The 10,627-nt window shown below is 47.0% G+C and overlaps 1 long non-coding RNA gene across 1 annotated transcript; it reads right to left on the minus strand.

The window, feature by feature from the left end:
- Nucleotides 1-5,059: 5,059 nt before the first annotated feature.
- LOC127567068 (uncharacterized) lies at nucleotides 5,060-8,385 on the minus strand. Its single transcript, XR_007955842.1, has 3 exons — nucleotides 8,249-8,385; nucleotides 7,039-7,089; nucleotides 5,060-5,183 (listed from the first exon to the last, which is right to left on the minus strand). It is a non-coding gene; the product is annotated as an uncharacterized LOC127567068 (long non-coding RNA).
- Between the last annotated feature and the right edge of the window lie 2,242 nt (nucleotides 8,386-10,627).

Raw genomic sequence — 10,627 nt, forward strand, 5'->3', positions numbered from 1 at the left:
AGCAAACTCAGACACAATCCTGGACCATTGACAACCTCTCAGCTTGAGGTGTTGCTGTTGTCATTGATCGGGGAACTTTGGCACTTGGCATTGACCAGGAATCGAACATCAGCTCCCTGATCTGAACAGCTCCACAGGGCTGATACTGGTGCATCCTCTCCGAATCAGCCACGGGGATTATTGATGCTTTTCCTCACACCAAGCGTGTAAGTAGCACATGTTTACCTTTGGAGCATGATAACTGTACAGTGTTCAAAGAGATAGCACAGCCTTGATGGGCCAGAAGGCCTCCTCCTATGTTGTACAATCTTGGATCTGGAAGATGAGTGTTCAGTGTTGCTGGAATAGTGGGATTGGGCATGGGAATGGGGACGGAGATGTTCCCTAGGATGGCAACTCACTTTTTTTTGCAAAGATATATCTTAATCATAAAATGTACGATTACATATGGGACGTGGCATTAATATTTCCGTCAGTGGTAAGCTTGAGAGGTGGTTATCCAGATCCAGCCACTCAGCGTCCAGTGGCAGTAAGACCTTAGACTGCGGTCCTTCCCCACAGAGCCTTAGCATTGGCTGCACCGAACTTCAGTGCGTCCCTCAGCACATACTCCTGCAGCCTGGAATGCCCTTACGGACATCTCATTGCACGGGAAGATGGACAAGTTCCGGGTAGACCAAAGTGGGTCTTGCACGGAGTTGATGACCTCCCAGCAGCACTTGATGTGTCTCGGTGTGTGTCCCTGGGAACAGCCCGTACGTCAGTGAGTCCTCTGTTACACAGCTGCTCGGACAAGGACCTTTGCATACTTTTTTTGCAAATCCACAGTCCACAAAGAGGTTGGTGATTATCTTGTCCTCATCACAGCCGTCCCAGGACTCTGACTGTACAGGAAGTTCTGTGCTGACCACTGCCTGATGGACTTTTGGTCAAAGGTGTTTCACTGCAGAAACTTTTCTACAATGGACAGGTAGTGCAGCAAAGTCCAACTGACTGGAACATTTCATGACAACAAGGCCAGGCCCATCCTTCACAACACCAGGGACAGAACATTGTGACATTTGGTGTTTGCGTACTGGGGATCTACACACAGTTTGATGCAGCCACGCACAAAGGTGGTTATCAACACATTGCTCCCCTGACAGCACCCTCCCAGTCTGCATTTTAAAGACTGTATAAGTTCCACAAGGCTCCTTTAACACACAGGCTGATGACTTGTGTACTTCTGCTGCTCAGGATGCAACTGCTAGGAGCGGCAGGTTAGGTTTTGGTTTTTCCGCCACACACCTGTGCTGAGGAGAAGTCCGGTTGTAAACTTGTGAAGGTTGTAAACTTGTAACTGTTCCCATTGCTGGAAGGGTACGGGGTCTTGAGGTGATTGGAGAAGAACCAAAGGTGATCTGAGGAAAATCTTTCTTCATGCAACAAGTAGTTAGCATTGCCTGATCGAGGAGGCTGGTTCAGTCATGGCTTTCAATTAGTATGTAAGCCCACAAAGTGAATGTCTGTGAGCTGTTTCTCCCACAGTGAGCATCATAGACTCGCTGTTCCTGCCTTGACATGCACACAAGCCTACTAGCCTAACATCATCTGTCATATTTATCATTTGGAAAATGCTTATAGGAAACTAAATGCTATTTAAGAAGTTTCTGTCCTGCAAACAACAGGGAATTTATGGAGCCACTAAAGTATTGGATGACCTGACCATTTGGTTTCTCAGAAAGTTTGTGATCAGATTCTGCCCATTTGATTACTTCATAAGACTGAAGCTGGTGGTGTCAGTGGGAATATAATATGCTGGATCACAGTTTATCTGTAATTCTGCAGCCAAACGATTGGCGTTAATGGGTGTGGATCTGTCTCATGACGGGGGTTGCTTTTCCCAGCACTTATTACTGACAGTGGTGTTGGAGATCTCACCAGTAGGTTTGCCTGTGAGAGACACAAGAGACTGCAGCCTCTGGAATCTGGAGCAACAAACAGTCTGCTGGAGGAACTCAGCAGGTCGAGCAGCATCTTTTGGAATTGTTAACGTTTCGGGTCGAAACCCTCCATCAGGTTTGCCTGTGATACAAGCATCCGTGCAAGGGTTAAGACTGTGAATGAGTGCAATCTTCTGTTAAATGATTTTGATATGTGTGGTGAATGGAGCAAGCAACAATGAACAGCACTAATTCAGCTAAAAACAGTGTAATGCATGCAAGCAAGACCATTACAGAATGGACTTAACATTTGTAAGAATGTGAAATGAGAATGGCTGAGAGAGAAACATCTCAAGGTATTGTTCAGGATGGATCACTGAAGGTTTGTGGTCAATATAGAGAGGGCTATATGGAAAGATAACTTGATATTGGATTTATTAATAGAACCACAGATCAAATGGATGCTATTTTGTTATGATCAATGATTTGACTGCACCTGAAGTACTGTTCTCAGTGTTGATCCCGAACATGACGGGTGATATGGTGGCTTAAAAAATCTTAGCTAGGCTAAGGAGCTGGTCTAACTTACTTTGAATCAGCCTAGATGTAGAGATAGATTGTTGGAGATCCATAAAAAGATGAGGGGTTTGAGTCTCCGTGAGTGGCTGAGTTCAGTTTGACAGCTAAGGAGATGTGTTTAACCTATATGAAAATGAGATGTGGCGCAGTTTGCATGATTCTTCTCTTCCCAGAGAGTAATTGGGTGGCACTGTAGTGCAGCAGGTGGTGCTGCTTCCTCCCAGCTCCAGCTTAAATCCTGACCTCTGGTGCCGTTTGCGTGGAATTTGCACCTTCTCTCTACGACTGTGGGTGCTCCGGCTTCCTCCCACGTCCCAAAGACGTGCAGGTTGGTAGGTTAACTGCTCGCTGTAAGTTGCCCCTAATGTGCAAGTGAGGGGTAGAATCTGGGGGGAGTTGATGGGAATGTGGGGAGAATGAAACGGGATCGGTGTAAATGGGTGGACGATGGTTGTTGTGGACTTGGTGGGCTGAAAGTCTTGTTTCTATGCTGCACCTCTCAATGACTCTATAATGAATCTCTGGAACTTGTTGCTGGCTCATGCACAGTAACTTGCTGCTTTATCTTCAAGAGCCCACATCACATAGAATGTCTGTGATCACAGCTGCACTAGGTGGATTCTTTCATAGAGTCATAGTTATAGAGAACAGAAACAAGTCCTTCAGCCCATGTAGTCCGTGCTGACCAAGGTGCCTACCTGAGCTAGTCCCATATGCCTGCATTTGGCCCGTATCCCTCTAAACCTTTCCTATCCGTGTACCTGTCCAAGTGTCTTTTACACACTGTAATTGTACCTGCCTCTACCACCTCCTCTGACAACCTGTTCCACACACCCACCACCCTCTGTGAAAAACTTGCCCCTCAGGTCCCTTTTAAATCTTTCCCCTCTCACATTAAACCTCTGTCCTCTAGTCTTAGACTCCCCTATCCTGGGGGGAAAAGACTGTGACCACTCACCCAATCTAAACCCCTCATGATTTTCTAAACCTCTATCAGGTCACCCCTCAGCCTCTGACAATCCATTGAGAACAATCCCAGACTATTGAGTCTCTCCTTATACTCAAGCCCTTCAGTCCCAGCAACACCGTTGTGAATCTTTTCTTCGTTCCCTGGTTGCCTCTTGTGGCAGATTACTGCAGTTTTGTGAAGCAGGGTGCTGTCTGCGTCAGTGTGTGTGTACGCACGTGCGCGCAGGAATGGGCGATTGGGAGGTCTATAATCGTGATACGCCGGCTATCATGAGGATGGTGCGGCTAGCTGGAGTGGACGGCCTTTTCTTTGCCCTTCGGTTTCATGCTCAATGGTTTTTGATGAATTTGGTCGTCCCACTTAACTTGTGTGCTGACAGCTCTGGAGTGTGCCAGTGGGTACAGTCACTGGAACTGGCACCCTTCAGCTCATTGTAGCCATTTGGAACTTCTGTAAAGCTGTCTCGTGATGGCGTGGAGGTGTGCAAGATGTTGCTGAAAGAGGAGGGGCTGTAACTCAAAGGATGGTGGTGGTGGGAAGGTGTCGGCGTCAGGGTGAAAGCTATCCAATGAGCAGTGGCCAGATCTGGTATCAAAAGAAACTGAATAGCGGACGTTGAATAGCTTCAGCTCCAGGGTGACCGCACCAGCCTGGCACCTCTCCACGTCCATTTCTTTCAGGAATAAATGATTCCCATCCTGGGCTGACCTTCCATTCCATTCAGAGTGCAGGTGATCCCATTACACCCTTGCAGGTTCCTTCACAATTTACCACCTCACTTTTTGATTATCGCTGATCCCGTTTCTCCGAGTACACGAGAATACAAGAAAACAGCAGGAGTCGGCCACTCAGGCCTGCCCCGCCATTCAATATTCTCATGGCTGATCTGCCCCAGGCCTCAACTCCTCTTCTGTGCCAGTTCCCCATTCCCTCAATTCCCCGATCTTTCAAAACCGTCTCTACCTCCTCTTTAAATACCCCCAGTGATCTGGCCTCCACAACCCTCTGGAGCAGAGAATTCCAGAGATTCGCCACCCTCTGTGAGAAGTTTCTAAACACTTCAGTTTTAAATGTCACCCCCTTATCTTTAAACCATGTCCCCTCATCTCCCCATTGATTCACTTTGTCCTTTACACTGTCTCTGATCTCACTTTCCCCAACAACCGGTCCCTGAGCCAAGTTTTTCTGACAGTGACTGATCCTATTTTTTACAGTGAGCCAGTCACGAATCAACCTTCCCCCATGAATCCACCACTAATCCCACCTCCATTAAACTGGGGAACTGTCATTCGCAACCCTCCCACCAATCCCAGCTCTTCCACTGGAGAGTTCCAGATTGTTTTTTTTTGCTTTTTGCTTTTCCAGATGGATTTACCGCAGGGCATTCTCAGGACTCTGATATTCAACATCCCTTAGCATAGCATCCTTTCTTGAGTGACACTGAAGCAAGCATCAATATTACATTAATACAACAGCACCACAATTGTCTATTCGAGTCTTTTTATCAATAAAACATCAACACTTCCCACCAGATTAAAATAAGACAGTTTTAAATCAGATGCAACTGTGTCTGTGCCTCTTTCCTCTTCTTTTATTTCTTGAACTTCACCCAATTTTCAGCTGATGTATTTCCATTTTCTCTGTCAAGTGCACAGTCGATGTCAGGGCTCACGATAGAAGAGCTGGCTTGACTGGCTAAATTATAGCCAAAGCTATTAAAATTAACCATGACTTAGGATCGTTAACAATTTGCCACCTCACTTTTTGATTATCGCTGATCCCGTTTCTCCGAGTACACAAGAATACAAGAAAACAGCAGGAGTCGGCCACTTGGGCCTGCCCCGCCATTCAATATTCTCATGGCTGATCTGCCCCAGGCCTCAACTCCTCTTCTGTGCCAGTTCCCCATTCATAAGAACGTAAGAAATAGGAGCAGGAGGAGGCCATCTGGCCCATCGAGCCGGCTCCGCCATTCAATAAGATCATGGCTGATATGGCCGTGGACTCAGATCCACCTACCTGCCTTTTCCCCATAACCCTTAATTCCCCTGCTATGCAAAAATCTTTCTAGCTGTGTCTAAAATGTATTTAATGAGGCAGCCTCTACTGCTCCCTTGGGCAGAGAATTCCACAGATTCACTACTCTCTGGGAAAAGCAGTTCCTCCTCATCTCCATCCAAAATCTATTCCCCTGAATCTTGAGGCTACGTCCCCAAGTTCTAGTCTCACCTACCAGTGGAAACAACCTTCCTGCCTCTACCTTATCTATCCCTTTCATAATTGTATATGTTTCTATAAGATTCCCTCTCATTCTTTTGAATTCCAGTGAGTATAGTCCCAGGCAACTCAATCTCTCCTCATAGGCAAACCCCCTCATTTCTGGAATCAACCTGGTGAACCTCCTCTGCACCACCTCCAACGCCAGTATATCTTTCCTCAAGTAAGGAGACCAGAACTGCACGCAGTACTCCAGGTGCAGCCTCACCAATACCCTGTACAGTTGCAGCATAACCTCCCTGCTCTTAAATTCAATCCCTCCAGCAATGAAGGTCAACCTTCCATTTGCCTTCTTGATAACCTGTTGCATCTGCAAACCAACCTTTTGCGATTCATACACAAGCGCTCCCAAGTCCCTCTGCACAACAGCATGCTTCAATCTTTCACCATTTAAATAATAATCTGATCTTCTATTTTTCCTTCCAAAGTGGATGACCTCGCATTTACCAACATTGTACTCCATCTTCCAGACCCTTGCCCACTCACTTAACCTATCTATATCTCTCTGCAGACTCTCCGCATCCTCTGCACAATTTGTTTTTCCATTCAATTTAGTGTCATCAACAAACTTAGATACGTTTCACTCAGTCTCCTCTTCCAAATCGTTAATGTATATCATGAACAGTTGTGGGCCCAGCACCAACCCCTGCAGCACCCCACTCACCATTGATTGCCAACCAGAGAAGCACCCATTTATCCCAACTCTCTGCCTTATATTGGTTAACCAATCCTCTATCCACACCATTACATTACCCCCAGCTCCATGCATCCTTATCTTATGGATAAGTCTTTTATGCGGCACCTTATCGAACGCCTACTGGAAATCCAAGTATACAACATCCACCTGTTCCCCTCTATCCACTGCGCTCATTATATCCTCAAAGAACTCCAGTAAGTTTGTCAAACAGGACCTGCCCTTCCTGAATCCATGTTGTGTCTACCCGATGGAACCACTTCTATCCAGATGTCTCGCTATTTCTTCCTTAATGGTAGCTTCAAGCACTTTCCCGACTACAGACATCAAGCTAACCAGCCTATAGTTACCTGCCTTTTTCCTACATCCTTTTTTAAACAGTGGCATGACATTCACTGCCTTCCAATCTGCCGGGACCTGCCCAGAGTCCAGAGAATTTTGGTAAATTATCACAAACGCCTCTACTATAACTTCCGACATTTCGTTCAGTACCCTGAGATGCATCCCATCGGGACCAGGGGACTTGTCTACCTTTAGGCCCACTGGTGTGCTCAGCACTACCTCTTTAGTGACAGCAATTGTATCGAGGTCCTCACCTCCCATCGCATCCATAACATCTCTCTTCAGCATGTTAGACGTATCCTCCACTGTGAAGACCGACACAAAATAGTTGTTCAAGGCCTCAGCCATTTCCACATTACCCAAGATTAATTCCCCCTTCTCATCTTCCAAAGGACCTACGTTCACTTTAGCCACCCTTTTCTGCTTTATATAATTATAAAAGTTTTTTCTATCTGTTTTTATATCTTGTGCTAGTTTACTTTAATAATCTATCTTCCCTTTCCTTATTGCTTGCTTAGTGGTTCTTTGTTGCTTTTTAAAGTTTTCCCAATCTTCCAGTTTCACACTACCCTTGACAACCTTGTATGCATGAGCTTTTAGCTTGATGCCTTCTTTTATTTCCTTAGTTATCCAAGGCTGGCTCTCCCCACCCTTACTGTCCTTGCTTTTGACTGAAATTCAAAAAACTTCTGTTGAGCACCGTGAAAAAATCTCTTTCAAAGGCTTCCTCTGTTCCTTCAACTGTCCCACCACATAGTCTGTGTATTCCAAGTCTACGCTAGCCAGCTCCTCCCTCATCCATTGTAGTCTCCCTTGTTTAGGCATAATACACTGGTTTTAGATCGAACTATTGCACCCTTCATTTGTATGAGAAATTCAATCATGCTATGATCACTCTTTCCAAGAGAATTCCTAACTGCGAGATCATTAATTTTACCTGGCTCATTGTACAGGACTAGATCTAAGATAACATGTTCCCTTGTAGGCTCACTAACATGCTGTTCAAGAAAGCTATCACAGATGCATTCTATGAAGTCCTCCTCAAGACTGCCTTGACCAACTTGATTCGCCCAATCTAGTTAAAGTCCCCCCGTGACAACTGCCGTTCCATCCTTACGTGCATCAAATATTTCTTGGTTTATTGCCTGTGCCACTGTAATGTTATTATTCGGTGTCCTATAGACAACTCCAACCGGTGATTTTTTTCCCTTTACTATTCCTAATCTCTACCCAGATGGACTCAACATTCTGCTCCCTAGATCTTATATCATCTCTCACTACCGCCCTGATCTCATTCTTAATTAAGAGCGCTACCCCACCTCCCTTACCTTCCTGCCTATCCTTCCGTATTACCTGATACCCTTGGATATTTGATTCCCACTCACCTCCACCCTACAACCACGTTTCTGTAATGACCACTAAATCATACCCCTTTGTACTGATTTGTGCCACAAGTTCACTGACCTTGTTTTGAATACTATGGGGCATTCAGATAAAGTGCCCTTACACTCATTGTCCTTTTAGGCCCCAGTAACCTGTGCGTCCTTTGCGTTTGACGTTTCTGCTCTCCACTCTTACTTTTTCTCTTTCCTAACTTTTGCTCTGGTCTCTGCTTTGCTTCCCTCTGTCTTTCTGCACGGATTCCCATCCCCCTGCCGTATTAGTTTAAACCCTCCCCAACAGCACTAGCAAACAATCCCCCTCGGACATTGATCTTTGCACTAGGAAAGAAACCAGTCTGTGGAAAGTGGAGGAAAAAAATGGACTGGTCCTTCATGCTGACTTGAAAGGAATCAGCTGTCTTAAAGTAAATGGAGAGTTAGATGGCAGGGGCATTACACACCCTGCCATGAAACAGGTGCTACAGTGCAGGCTTTTTCAGTGTTATGGTGCCGATTGGTTGTCAATTTAAATCTTGAGTCAATAAAGCACATTTTTAGCATGACCAGCAATGCTTGGCAAATGAAGCAACATGGTGATGCCTTGGGCACACACACTTTCTCTCACACACACATAGACACACTCTGTCACACTTTAAGGCTCTTTCTCACTCTCACATATTCTCACACACTCACGAACACACTCACGTAAACACACACACTCTGACATAAACAAACACATTTTATTATACTCTCGCACACACTATCTCACACTCACACAAACACACTATATAATTCTCTCTCACACACACACACAAACGCACACTTAAAGGCACACACTTTCACACACTCTCTCTCTCTCACAACACAGCCACACACAACACCACACACTTGGAGTACGCTGAGAAGGCAGTTGTGATCAGAACCACGGAAATTTTAGTACACAGGAAAAATCTCATTCCGCGATGGGAAAAGGGTGTCAATCCTGCTGCATTTTAAACTTCATGTAAGTCCGGTCAAACTGATGCAAGGAAACTTCTTGTTCAGCAGCATCAACTTTGCACCCCACTCCTGACGTGCCACCCCAGATTCCACCCTCACTGCCCACCCCAGACCCACCACACTGCCCACCCTTAACCCACCCTGACCCTCTCTCACTGCCCACCCCTGACCACCCCTGACACACCCTCCACAAGGCCCACCCCCTGATCCACACCACCCCTCAACCATCCTCACTGTCCACCCCTGACCCACCCCTGACCCACCCACCCCTGACCCCACCCCACACTGCCCACCCCGGACCCACCCATCCCTCAACCACCCTCACTGTCCACCCCCTGACCCACCCCTGACCCACCCACCCCTGACCCCACCCACACTGCCCACCCCCGGACCCACCCATCCCTCAACCACCCTCACTGTCCACCCCTGACCCTCCTACCCCTGACCTCCCTCTCACTGTCGCCCCTGATCCAGCCCACTTCCTGATCCCCTCCCTCACTTTCTACCATTGACCCTAAACACCTCACCCTAAACTCCTCCCAGCGCCAGGGACCCTGGTTCAATCCCGACCTCCGGCGCTGTCTGTGTGGAGTTTGCATGTTCTCCCTGTGACCCGCGTGGGTTTCCCCCGGGTGCTCCCGGTTTCCTCCCACGTCCCAACGACATGTGGGGTCGGTAGGTTAATTGGCCGCTGTAAATTGCCCCTTGTGTGTGGGTGAGGGGTAGAGTCTGGGGGGAGTTGATTGGAATATGGGGGAATGAAATGGATCGGTGTAAATGGGTGGTTGGTGGTTGGCACGGACTCCGTGGGCGAAGGGGCCTGTTCCTATGACCCTAAGGCATTGTCACTCAGATACAAGGCCGTGATTCACTGAGGACCAGGGCAGTGGACTGCGAGATATGAGGTGTTGGTCACTGAGCTCTCAGGTTGCAATCACTGAGATGCAAGACAACTCTCACTGAGCTACAAGGTAGTGAGATACAACACCTTGTATGTCACTGCAGTCCATTGACATCCATGGTGGTGATCACATCTCATAGGCACTGCAGTCCAAGGTAGAGGTCACTGACATCCGAGCACTGCTTACTGAGTCACTGAGATTGAGAGTGTCGGTCTCTAAATTCCAAGGCACTGGTCCCTGAGAAACATCACGTTGGCCACTATGATACAAAGTCTCTTGTCTTGATCCAATCACAGACATTCATTTTGATCTATCCAACACTCCCTCTCGTTGAAAGTTATAACTTGTTTGCTTTCCTCACGAATGCCACCTGACCTGAGCATTTTCAGCTTTTCTTATTTCAGACAGCCAGCAGCTGCAGTTTTTTGCATTCAACAAGGTCCTGGTCATTGAGGAACAAGGTCGCTGAGATACGGGGGTGACCGGTCACTGAGATACGGGGGGTGCAGTCACTGAGATACAGTGTGGCAGGGTGAAAGCCCGGACGTCCGGACTCAAGA

This window comes from Pristis pectinata, chromosome X, assembly GCF_009764475.1.
Source record: "Pristis pectinata isolate sPriPec2 chromosome X, sPriPec2.1.pri, whole genome shotgun sequence".
Lineage (NCBI taxonomy): Eukaryota > Metazoa > Chordata > Chondrichthyes > Rhinopristiformes > Pristidae > Pristis > Pristis pectinata.